Raw genomic sequence first — 14,024 nt, forward strand, 5'->3', positions numbered from 1 at the left:
GGTCCATGGGAGCGTTTCGGGGTGGCTCGGTAGCAGGCATGGTTTCGGCCGGCGTTGAGTGCGTGGAGGGTGGCGGCATCGTAGGTCTGTCGTGTGGTCTGGCATCGTCGGGGGCCAGGGGTCCTGGCGCTGGGCGCGGACGGGCGCAGACGGGCTTGCCTTTGGCGTGCCTTCGGTGCACAATCGGCGCGCCCGCTGCGCGCGTCCGCTGCGCGTTCGCCGGGCAGCCTCCATATGAGGAGCTCAGGGAGGGAGGAGCAACTGGGAGGCGGGAGCGGGGTGGCGAATGGGAGCGGCAGGGGGGGCGGGCCGCAGGGAGCAGCGGCGGGAATCAGAGGGCGATGCGTGAAGCGGGGGGCCCAGAGGCAAAAGGCGGCGCAAGGGGGACACAATGCGGGATACAAAAAGCAAAGGGGGAAACAAATGCAGTGTACAGAGGCAAAGGGGACCTAAGGGGAAAACGACAAAGAAAACGGCACAAGATAATCACGGAAAAAACGAAGGAAGCAGCAGTCAGAGAGTAGCGGCAGCTCACAGCACGGGGAGGACCACGCGGTGGCTAGGGGGGCGGCCTACCTGGTGACAGGGTCAAGGGTCACTCCCTTTACCACCGGGCGGCCTCCATATGAGGGGCTCAGGGAGGGAGGAGCAGCTGGGAGGCGGGAGCGGGGTGGCAAATGGTAGCGGCGGGGCGGTGGGGCCGCAGGGAGCAGCGGCGGGAATCAGAGGGCGAGGCGGGAAGCGGGGGCCCAGAGGCAAAAGGGGGAGCGAGGGGGACAGAATGCAGGATACAGAAGGCAAAGGGGGAAACAAATACAGTGTACAGAGGCAAAGGGGACCTAAGGGGAAAACAACAAAGAAAACGGCACAAGATAATCACGGAAAAAACAAAGGAAGCAGCAGTCAGAGCGTAGCCGCAGCTCACAGCACGGGAGGACCACGCAGTGGCTAAGGGGGCGACCTACCTGGTGACAGGGTCAAGGGTCGTCCCTGATAATTAGAAGTACAGAAAAGATAGACAACAGTCAGACTTTCAATGGAGACATTCAAGGTGGCAATCATGACACTTCATCCAAGGCATTTAAGGTCAGAAGGCCAGAAGAGGTTAAGCTGGGCCCCACCCAACCACAGCAACTGGCGGCATTGCAGAGCTAGTGCAATATTATATGCCTTGACATTTTTCTGCCCTTCCTGACACATAAATTACATTTACACTAGGCAATAAATATACTCTGTCCCATGTAATCGAGAGGCAGTTGAGCAAGTCTTCTCCAGCCACTGTACAAATCCCAGATGGTCTACATACAGCTCAACTGATGGAGATGGATTACTTTACTAGTGAAACTCCAAGACAGTACTTGTATTATCATCAACTGAGATACTGTTTGGTGAGCAAACTAGGCCTGGACTGACTCCTCTTCCCTGAGTCGCCCATCACAAATACATAATACATACACTTAGGGGACACTTTTTGGGGTGCAATCTCCAACCTCTATCAGATAACTATTGATTACCTACATTAAAAATATACTCTAGACAGGAGAATTGGTCACCTTGGCAGGTCAGAATAAACGTGGATAATAGGGCGAAGACTGGGTGGACATGCTGAACTATCATGACAGAACTTTAACACCTTAACCACGGCGGCAATTTCGCAGCGGTACAGGCATTCTGTCGGCCAAAGGATGTGCGCAGCACTACGAAGTTAGTGCTCGCGATGGCCGTTGGACGGCGGCAGCAACGAAAGGGTTAAGGGAGGTCTGGTTGATGTACTCTTATTTTAAGGTGCTGTGTTGACTGGTTTTGGACTCCATATAAACTGAGAAAGGTCCATCTCCCGTCACATGCCAACTGTTGGAGATGTGCAGAATCTGAAGTGGACCTGATACATATCCTACGGTCCTGCCTGAATTTTACTTAGTACTGCGAGGCTGTAAAGCACACACTACATAACACCAAGCTTTACAATTTTACCGAAGAAGCAAAATTAGCCATTTTACAGGATGTTTCAGACACAGAGGACAGCACCTCTCACTGACCCTGATGGAGGGTGACGGATCTGATGATCACGAAAATCTGTATTTTACCTACACACCAAGAATTATTGGCTGAATTATTTCGGCTGGCCATGTATAAAAGAAGAATTTACAAAGTTAAGGATAAACTTTCTCAGTTTGATGATGTGTGAGGGGCCCATTCCTAAGACTGGCAGACTCCTGAAAGCCTCCTCATTGTGTAGACAGCTAGATAATATGATCCCACACTCTCAAATGGGACTCTCTCGATACACACAGACATGGGCCATGAACTCTGACCCGCAGGTCTACTTGTTGGGAGGGACTGAACAGACAGGCGTAGTTGGGCAATGTATCAACCAGACAATATGACACTGCTGGTCCTCACCACACAAACTGGGTGCTTGAAGCATGTCTAGACTGGGGGAAGAGCAAGACCCTCCAACACAGGCAGATATAGATCACTGGCAGGTGGTGGAGGGACAGGGATAGTGAAGTATTTCTAGATATGCACTAACGTGACACTGTTCCTATGTGTTAATGTATGTAATAATGTACTGCTTTATTCTTTAAAACTGTAAGAAGACATGCTTTGTTCATTAGATCAAGCTTAATGTACACCTAAACTTATTAGACCTGACTGTTGACTTGGTCCTGTTATACTGAAAACAAATGAAGAAAGATTCTAAACAACAACTATTATCAGCTCCAGTGGTCAACTGCTGATGTAGTTCACTTGGAATTAGAACGCCTTTATGGGGTTCAAAGAACGCCTGCCAATCCCTACCTGCTCACGACTGCGTACTAATTCCGCTTTCACTTTGGCCTACTTCCCTATAAAAATTCTGTAAATTATTTTCTACATCACTATAATGCCACTTTGCATACTTTACTCCCATCTCGCCCACCAATCGATTTTCACCTCCTACCAGCTCTCTCCAGGGATCTTCCTTGTCCTCTCTGTTATGCTAGTCGGCACTTCTCTGTATCATAATGTGAATATCGACCCTCCTCTGCTGATGTGCTTCTTTCATTCCATGTGATAACTGCACTAACCCTTATTTGCTAGAAGAAGAATATGATGTCCTCAGACCGCTCTTTGCCCTTTTACTTTATATTAATGTGTACTGATTCCATGTTAGGGATGTCTCGCACATCTCTGTGTTGTTTCTTTATAAAGCACAATGTTTGCAAACCCTTTATAACAATACTTATTAATATAAAAGTAATTGTAACAGAAAATAATATAATTCATGTCATATGTTACATTGTATTATGAAAACATTCTCTTATCCTCTTTTTTCTCAATCACGCTCCGGAGACACTTCTATTTTGAGTCTCTTTGCTAGAGCACTCCTAGAAACCTGCTCTCTAGTTTACATTCTATATTGCATTACACAATAAAACAATTTCTGAACTACTCCGTTACCTTCTTTACGATCTAGAAACGGCTTGATTTTACAACCTTAATTTTGTTACATTCCAAAAACATTGTTGACATACACCTTTATTACAGAAGTTATAAATATGTCTTATTTGAGCCCTTCACTTTATTTCAGTCGTATTTACATTTTTATTATGTACCAGAAATGCTTCTACGTTACGATATTCATTCAATTATGTTCTACTTCATTTAATTCACTACTTGTACAAGTTATTCACTTCAGTATGCTGTAGATGTAATTTAAGGTCACTCCTTAGGATAGGAGGAGTGAAATAACAGCAGCAAATTTCACGCTGCATATTTCTCATTTACGGGTTGCTGTCCTATCATATCATACTTCCCTTAAATTGCTACTTTTTGTAAGTGACTCAAAAGCATTATTTGATTTGCTTATTTATTGAGAGGAAAATGTATATGTAAAAAATAAAAGTGCATATTATTTGCCATCAGTGGCTTAACAAAAGCCCCCCACAGCCCCCATGGTGCATGGGGCCCCCCGAGGTCCTGGAGGCCCCTTCTGGCACTTGCAGGTCCCTGTCCTGAGAACTCCGAACTGGACCCCGAGGATCAGGCCTCCCCCTGCAGGTACTTTGCTGGGAGGCTCCCTCAAGTTTCGTTACATCACTGATTGCCATTACAAGATCTCTCGTTTAATACTTTGTTCTTTTTATTTGAACAATACATGAATTCTGTAATCCCGGTTTAAACGTCATTCTCTAATTTCTTTATAAACCATATGATTTTGTAATCCCTGTACAAAAGGTAGTCTCTGATTTCTTTATTATCGGCGACTTGTGGCGAGTCACCGGATATAAAGATGTCAGAACACAACTATGATAAGTTATTACAGTTGAGTTCTGACTTCACAATGCCTGCTGCCAGAGCCAGCAGGAGGGGAAAGGCAGGTTAGGTCCCAGAGCATAATTGAAGAAGCTGTAAAACAGAATGTTGCCTTTCTTTCTTCTGCTCTATTTTAATAGCATACAATGACAAGCAGAGAGAATATGTTTATTTTGTGCACTCTTAGAGGAAAGCTAGAATCTTTTTGCATGTTTCCAAATTACGAATTACTGCAACTTAAAAAAACAGGTTTTTGATGTGCTTAATTTTGCATTAGAGGTTTTATTTTTATTCTTTGTTTGCAAACATACTCACTCTTTCATATGAAAAAACTATGCACCAAGGGTTTAAGTGGTTTGAGGGTAATGTGATGCTGTGACCATGTATTATATGGAATAAAGTACCCCTTGGTGCACATGATAAGGATTATTGCAAGTCACCTCTGAGTTCCATAATCATACAAAGGAACTCAGCCTTCGGCCTTGATCCTCTATATGGTTATGGAACTCCTAGGTGGCTTGCAATGTCCTTATCATGTATGACAAGCGAGACTTTATACCTTATATAATCGGCAACTTGTGATGCACCCCGGCACCAATTATAGTGAAAAGACTTCCAAACTCAACTAATAAGTCATTACAGTCAAGTTCTGACATCACAAGACCTGCTGTAAGAGCCAAGAGCAAAGGTGAAAGGCCGGTCAGGCCACAGAGCATAATTAAAGCAGCTGTTTACAGCAAATAAAACAGAACATTGCTTTTCTATCTTCTTCTCTATTTGTCTAGCTTAAAATGAGAAAGCAGAGAGAAAATTTTATTTTATCCACTCCTTAAAAAATCTAGAATCTTTCTGTATGCTTCGACATTTTCTGAGATACTGCAGATTTTTTTTCTTTAAAAAAAAACCTGACTTGCAACAAATATCTAACAGGTTCTTGCACTAGAGATTTTTTTTCATGTTTCCAAACATGCTTTCTCCTTCATTTGAAAGAGCTATACACCATGGTTTTAAGTAGTTTGTGGGAAAGGTGATGGTGTGACCATGTATTTCATGGGAATAAATACCCCCTTGTGTACATGATAAGGATATTGCAAGTCACCTCAGTGTTCTATAACCTTACAAAGGAATATGATTTTGGAACTCCTCGGCGACTTGTATTATCCTTATTATGCATGAAAGTGGGTTCTTTATTTCTTATATTTGTATGTGTATTTAAAATCAGAAAGTGGCACTCATTTGGTTCCTGGCTGTATTCAAATTGTGGTGACTTTAATACATTAGTTGATAGTGCAATACACTTTCAGTTACAAACAGCTAAGAGAGAATCATATGTTAATGATCAATAATACTGTTTTAGTGCATGCTTCTATACATAAACCATTTTAGTTTCTTGATATTTTGGCAGCACCCTGAAAAGGTTATTTACCTCCTGTATACACTAAGCTAAGAAGTGACGAGGAAGCAGAGAGCTTAGTGTAAGGCATGTATACCTAATAGTGATAGATACAAAGTTCTTTGCCTCTGACTGGCCATTTGATTGAATGAATGATCAGTCCTCTTTTACTACAGCAGTGAGGGAAATTGTAAAACAATTAGAGCAGGAGCTCCCAGGTTTTCTTAGGAGCCAACAGAAGATGATGTAGAAGACTCTAGTTTTGATTCTATCTCTTGCCTCGTTCTTCCACCTCCCAGAGCCTCCAGTCTCTCCGTCTCACTCTTGAGGTTATGGGGCCTTAACATTTATATATAGAGTGAATGTCTAGAGTTATTGGAAATGCGCATAATGTGACATTTTGCATTATTGGATTGACAAGCATTGTCAGCTCGAAATATTGTGCTACATTTTTTTCTGTAACGTTTCTATGCAAGGCATGCTCTTCTGCTTTTTAGGTCTCACCTGAGCCAGTGCATGCGCTGCGCTGGCGAGTTTTTTAGTAAGTGGGCTTTAAAAATCCAACCACATGCTTTTTGTGTGGTCTACAGTATGCGGTTACGAGCACAGGCACCATCTGGCTTTCCGGTCTCGTCATGGCTCATTAATCGTGCCGCACATTGCACGCCACTCACCAGCAGTAGCACGAGGCGCGCGCGTTTGTTAAACTTTCAGCGCGAGGCAAGCGCACTTGTTTTCTTAATGTTTTTGTCCCCTCCCTCAGCATTCTTTTAAAAACACCGCTCAGCCTCTTCCGTCTTTCAATGACGTGTACAACAAGATGCTTACAAGAGTGCACGAATGCCCAGGGGCTACGTCCTACTCTTGTTGTAGATGCTATAATCTTATTCTCAGAATACAGATTACTTTCTTGTGTCTACATAAAGTTTTCATGAGGGTACAATCAGATTCTGGATGGGGATCAACATTAATTGCACATATCTCAGTCGCATCCTTCTTGTACTCCCTGCTCATTCCCCAGCCGCTCAGAGGTCTATTTTCAACTTTTTGTTCGCATTCTTACGCGTTTACCTCCCGCTACTCCTTTCTCCTCCTCCTCATCAATGGACCCCTTGCCCACTCTTGCTTTTCTGTTGGATCCTCTGCACGACATTTAAATGCACCAGTGCTCTAGATCTTTTACTTGTCTTTAGTTGTGGCAGCCTCTACTCTAGGCTGTAATCTCTATTCCATGTGCCAGCCCCACCGTGCCTCTCCTGTCACTCCCTGTCCACCTACTTGCAAGTCTTGCTTTCATCCATTTTCTGTGCTTGCCCCCAAGCAGAAATGGTGAAAGCAATTTCAGAGCTTCTGGCAAAATAGAATTTTTGAGCTGGCGTTCTCCCCAATCACCAACTCAAGATATCTTTCATGTCCGTTTCTTGTGTCTTGGTGCCGGCACTAGGTGGCGCACTAAGCCTGCTGCTTAACTTTTCCTTAAAAAAAGCACCAGTCCTCTTTAATCATCTGTTCCCTCCTAAAGGACCAATCTCTCTTACCCCATCCCATCTCAAATGTCTATGCTGTTGTGTCAGTGTTTTCTGTATTGTATTAGTTGATGTACAAATATTTGGAGAAAGCGCACTACACCTTTAATAAAATGAAGCTAACTATGAAAGTTATGTATCACCGACAGAACTGCACAATACTGCAGGGTAAGTACGATGTGATTAGTCTTGTGTTGTCCGATATGACTTCAGCAATTGATTATTTAACAAATGCCAGCGTATAATTCATATTAGAAAATCGGTCTGAATAGGTTACTCCCGTTGCACAGTGTGCTCATGCGCAAGCAAGTAATTCACATTTATGGAATATTCAGCATAATTACTCCTTTGCAGTTTAGGAATGAGAAAGCAGACCTTGATGTCTTATTTAGGAAAGTGCCGGATTGAGAGGCAGATTTGAGTGAGGATTTTGTTCTGCTGAACAGGCCAGCTGGCATCTGACTACCATGTGTAAAGAAGACATTAAAGTAAACAATCATTGGCTTAGCTAAAAGGTCGCCCTTTTGGGACCTTATAAGTATTTAGTTATGCAGCACAATATCCTTTTTGCAACAACATTAACTGTTGTATGGCTAAACACTTATAAGGTCCCAAAGGCGAGACCTATTGGCTATGCCAATGCTTGGAGCAGAGGGGTTCCTTTATAGGGATACCTGGATGGGGCACAGTTTTCTTTTTTCCTGTGGGTGGGGGGAAGAGTGCATGTCTCCGCGGATTGGACCCACATCATAATTTATGAGAAAGTAGAATCAGAATAATGGAATTACCAGTAAATCATCAAAGCATTAAAAGAACTCCCAATCCCTTCAAAATGTGGCAGCCATAGTAACACTGGGCTTACTTACTGCTGTCACATAATTCTTCAGCTTCGGTTTTTGCAATGGCACTAGTAGAAGCCAAGATTTCTTTCAAGGCATTATATTGTGTCCATCGTAACGAATTAAGTATAGCCGGATTAAGCTTATAATAAGGATTGGCAAAACCAGTGGTTTGGCTTCAACGTGCTAACACATGCAAACACAGTAATCTGCAAAATGCTATTTGCATGCGTTGGCACTTTAAATGGAGGATTATTGGCTAGATGTCTGGAGAGTGACAAGGATTCTCACTGTAGCAAGATGAATATTTATCCTGTGATCTTTCATCAGCACTTCCTACAAGGTATTATTAAGCCATTGATTGCAATTTTGCACCATCCTGGGGTCATCCGTGGTGGCACTGGAAGGCACATGTGTACAATGGCATGAATATAACACCATTCCAGGCTGGCTCTGTGCAGATAATGTGCAGTGAGGGGCAACATACCCTAAAGAGAAAACTCCATATACATTGGAATTGGCAAGCTTGTTTGGTTACAACAGCCTTCTAAGAGGCTCACACGCACTCTGAACCCCCATGTAAGCTCCAATAGTCTGTCCACCACAGGTGCGGAGCAGGCTGCTTACACAGGGGTCTCCAACCTTTTCTGTAATAAGAGATACTTGTGTTAAATGGAAATCACTGGAGTTACTAATATTATTAGTGTTTTAATATTTGACCACATAAGACAAGATTTAGTTAGTAGCTACCAGTGCTTAAGTTGTAAAAGAATAAGTGTCGGGCCAAAGGTTTAACACAGAAGTACACAGCGTACACTATCAATGTTTAGGGGAACAAAAATCAAGGCTTCATAGTCTTTATTCCAACTCGTGTCTTTTTAATCCATCACCTGATCCTGCCTGTTTCCTTATTTCATCCATGTGGGTTCTTTTTCATCTATGTGCCCTCCATTTGTCACTGTTTTTCCATCTTTCTCTTTCGCCTTCTTTCCCCCTATTGTGTTTTGCTATCTTGCTCTAGGTCAAAGTCTGTTGAGGAAAAACTACTAGTGGTAGCCAGAAATGTGAGTTGAGGGGCTCCAACTGCATCCATCCTCACAATTTAAGCACTGGTGGCCAGCCCTGCAAGATTGTCAACAGGGACTACCTCAGTGCATCAGGCAGGGCTGCCAGTAGGGGTGGGCGATAAATTTCACTCTGCCGGCAGAGTTGGCAGAGTTCTGGTGACTACACGAAGTAACGCGGAGTCCCTGCCAAATTCCGCCAACTGCTGCATGGCAGAGTTGTTTTTCTCCTCAATGAGTCTCTTCAACAGTAATTTGGCGCATCCTAGTATGATTTTCGGGCGCTAGGAGGGCACCCGGCAAGATTTTCCCAATGTGGGTGGTCGCGACCGTTCATGTTGAGAAAGCTGCTGCAAGTAAACAATCTACTCAAGTGGCAGCAAAATCAACTGGAGGCACAGCACCCTCTGGCATGCTGCATGATGCAGTACACGCTGAAAACAAGCTCCTAGCGGTAGAAATCAGTGCAAGCAGCATGACGTGCCACTTTAAGTCAGTTAGCAGAACTCTGTGGAATCTCGCTGAGTTTCCTTGTGACTGCAGAATTCCCAGGAGTGAAACCCCGCGAGTGCCACCCACCCCTATTTAAAAGTGCCTTATCAATTTGTAATGCCTTTACATGGATAGCACATAACAGTCATAGCTGCAATGCCCCAGGAATCAAGGTAATAATATAAGTAATACGTCTAAAACGGTACATGATTGTCACTCAAATGTTAGCTTTACAATATATTGGAAATTCATCAATTTTTCTTTAAACATGCTTCAGTTTTGGTACGCATATATTAAGTTAAATAAGCAAAAGCTTGTGATTTAGTAGACTTGGCTTCACACAGGAGAACTAATTATAGGTAGCTGAAGAGCTACCAGCAGCTCACGAGCTACTCATTGGAGAAGCCTGCTTTAGACATAGCAGACACCAATACAAATCCGATGTAGACATAATAGTTATTAAAAAAATAAATGAAAGAAAATTAGTTACAAATGGTCATATAGGTTTAAAGGGCATAATGTAAAAAGGTTAACTTCAGAGACACATTGAAGATTACAAATATATAAGTTGCCAATGAATTATAGAATACACAACTTAACTCCTATGCTACACTACTCAAAGACGCTCCATAACACACGTGGCATATGATACTACTGTAGCTGGGGATGTATGACGGTACAACGCGCGCTTTTACAACGCGTACCGTTACGACGCAGGTTTTACAATGCAAGTCGTTACAACTTGCGTTGGGGGGCGCTGGATAGTAAATAGTTTAATTTACTATTCCAACTCCAGTCCCCGTGGATAGTAGGGAAGGTGTTGGATTGTAAATTAAACTATTCCCTATCCTAGAGCGCCCTCCAGCGAAAGTCGTTGTAACGACTTTCGTTGGAAAACCTGCGTGGTAATGGTACCGCGTTGTAAAAGTTTCGTGGTAAAGGGATGAGGGCAGAGGTCAGATTGTGGGCTGTATTCTGTGTTTCCAACTGTGATGATTACCCGCTGTTAGTATGCTTTAAATTTGTAATCCTACATAGTTTAGGTGGAGATTCATAAAATAACATTTTGAAGTTACAAGTAGTAACTTTACCGGCATATTTTTGAGTTGTTCATGTCCTGCCCTCCCCAGTAAGCACACACACTCCTGCTGCGAGGCGTACATTTCTGCCAGAGTTACTGAATTGCACCTCGGTGGAGATTCACGTCATGTGTAGATGTAATGTAAATCTAATTGCGTAGACATCTTCGCACGTTTCTGACCTGGTTCCTTTATCTTTTTGACAATGTATCAAAGCATGGCGCTTTAATAAAAAACACGCCCGAACAGTGTAACTCCCGCCTTAAATGGCTCAAGTTCCACAGCAACGTGAAACGTTCAAGTGTGTGCGCGCACTTTACATAAGGCTTTCAGCATAACATAACTGAACTCCAGAGCAAGCTGAACCGGGAACTGAGCTTTCATTTATAGAAATCCACCCCTGCCGCGATCTACACTGTACAATGAGTGACAGACATTTTTAATTATTCACTGAGATGGCTTCCTTCAGAAAATGTGGTTGGAGAAGGATTGGGACCACCGTGACCGAGGCTCTGATTTACGGGTGTGGAACACGGCCCTCACCCCTTCCTCAAAGACAGCATAGATGGGAGAGAGGGCTGCGCAACTCCCCCACGCCAAGCCCTACTCCGAGTGATTAACGGGATGCAATTGTATTTCAATTACTACGAGGTGCAATTCCAGTAATAAACTACCATAATAATATCCCCATTAAGTCAATAACAAGCATCTTCAAACATGATGCACGCGCGCCATTACAACGGCATAATTTGATCCCATCAACGTTGTCAGAGGAATTGCCTATTTCTCAGCCATGTAACTAACTGCCTTCCGGGCTGCTACAACCAACACTGTGTTACACGCAAGGGAGACCCACGCCTGACCACCATCTTCCAGACAGTAAATCTGAATCCAAAATATATGTACATTTTACACACATGAGAACCACTTCAAAAATGCTCTCGAATTTTTTACGCGTGTATTTGTACTGCACCCAGAACTAGAAAAACTACTTATAATTGATTTATAGCAAACCCTATGTTACTGCGTGCACAGGAAAGAGGAGAAATTAACCCATACAAGAAAGAATATCTTTGCTGTAGAGAGACATTACAAGGTAAGTGGAAGGTATTGGCTACATTCTAATACAGCTGCGGCCCATACCTTCAGTTGTGCCAGCAGTGAAATTAAAAATTATATATTTTGTGATCAGAAGTGGGTCTGGCGATTGTTTGTATTGTACACTAGAAATACTCTGCCATGGAGACCCCACCCCACCAACAGAGGGACTCCTTGGTGAGGGATGTACCCAGGGCACAAGTCCTATAAAAATAAGTGGGGGTACTGACAATATGCAAATTACCTCATGACGTCACGTGCGAACGTGTCCCGGTGTCTGAACATTACACCGGGACACGTTCAGCTTATTTCTGTGGGGCCCAGCTTATAATGGCAGGGGGGACTGCGTCCACCCTGTGAAAAGAGTGGGGGGACGCCGTCCACCCGCGTGTACACCCGACTCGAACCCAGGATGTACCTGGCTATGCCCATCTCATCTGAGGGTTAAGCCTATTCGTTTTCAAGGTGTGACACATTTATTATTACAGTTTTGTGGGAGCCATGAGCATGTTATTGTCATAGATTCAAGGACAGGCAGGTATACCACCAGACTGACATGTCAACATCCATTTCAAGAATTAGAACGCGCAATCACTGAGTGCAGTCGGTAAGCTGATCCGCACAGCTAGTGAATAAATGGCTGTCAACAAGTGTAAAGGCAGGGGTCAGCCTTTTTTAAATAGGAGTCCCCCCAAAAAATCCTTGCTCTCTGCTGAAGAAGGACAATTATCCTAAAACACAAGTCTAGAGATACACAGCACTGGCCACACCAACAAGGGTGAAAAACTGAAGCCTGACACCGAAGAAAGTGTTATCATGCACTGCATTTATTATGATGCATCGGGGCAAACTGAGTGCTGGAGTGTGAGGCAGTGTACGCCCACCCCACTCCTATTTGAAAAGGCTCCCTTGAGCTAACGAGCTGACGAGCTCTGGTTGATGCACCTGCACCCAGCGAGTGGTACAGAGACCTGAGAACACATTGGTCAGCATCTCCAGCACCCCCCAAAAAAGTGTTGCTCTCTACTGAAGAAAAACAAATATCCTGAAACACCTGTCTAGAGATACACAGCACTGGCTGAACCAACAAGGGTGAAAAACTAAATCCTGACACCAAAGAAAGTGTTATCGTGCTCTGCATTTATTATGATGCATCGGGGAAAACTGAGTGCTGGAGTGTGAGGCAGTGTGCGCCCACCCCTCTCCTATTTGAAAAGGCTCCCTTGAGTGAACAAGCTGACGAACTCTGGCTGATGCACCTGCGCTCAGCGAGTGGTACTCAGACCTGAGAAGACCTCAGGCAGCATCTCCAGCACTCCACAAAAAATTGTTGCTTTCTACTGAAGAAGGACAATTATCCTGAAACACGTGTCTAGAGATACACAGCACTGGCTGTACCAACAAGGGTGAAAAACTAAAGCATGACACAGAAGAAAGTGTTATCATGCGCTGCGTTTACTATGATGCATCGGGGCAAACTGAGTGCTGGAGTGTGCGGCAGTGTGCGCCCACACGCCTCCTATTTGAAAAGCCTGTATTTAAGGGTTCCAATTGCGCTGACTGATTCCGCTTTGTTATACGAGATTGTAACTATAAAGAAAATGGCCTTATTATCTGACCATGGGAGTAGCAGGATCTTGTCTATTACTAAGTCTGCATTGTTAGTAAAGAGTCCATCCAGCGTATGGTTAGCCGTGTGGGTGGGAACTTCAATTTGTTGGTGTAGGTTAAAGCTATTGAGAGTGCCAAACAGGTGCCCTGTGTCCGCATTGGAGGACAACTCTAGGTGAAAGTTGAAATCCCCAACCAGCGTGAAGCTTATATGCGTAATGGAGGATTCCATGGAAACAGGATTTTGTCAATGAAGCCCGTTCCTGGGCCAGGTGGACGACAGATTAGCATACCATGGAAAGTATATGATTTGTCCAGTTTAATGCTAAAATGTAGCGCTTCACAGTTCAAATGAAATAATGGAGTGAAACTAGTCGCAAGTGTGTTGCGATAGACAATCATCATCCCCACCCCTCTTTTACCTGTTCTGTCTAGCCTATCGATGTTGAAGCCATCTGGGATAGCAGTCTTAATGTCTGGATCAGACATGCTGTTTGCCCAGGTCTCCAAAAGAAAGGTAATGTCCGAATCATGCTGGGTCATATAATCTGCAAATTCAAATTTATTCTTAATGAGTGATCGGGTATTAAGGAGCATACAGTGGTGTGTCTTAGCAGCCATCT

The sequence above is a fragment of the Lissotriton vulgaris genome, unplaced genomic scaffold, assembly GCF_964263255.1.
Source record: "Lissotriton vulgaris unplaced genomic scaffold, aLisVul1.2 SCAFFOLD_1023, whole genome shotgun sequence".
Lineage (NCBI taxonomy): Eukaryota > Metazoa > Chordata > Amphibia > Caudata > Salamandridae > Lissotriton > Lissotriton vulgaris.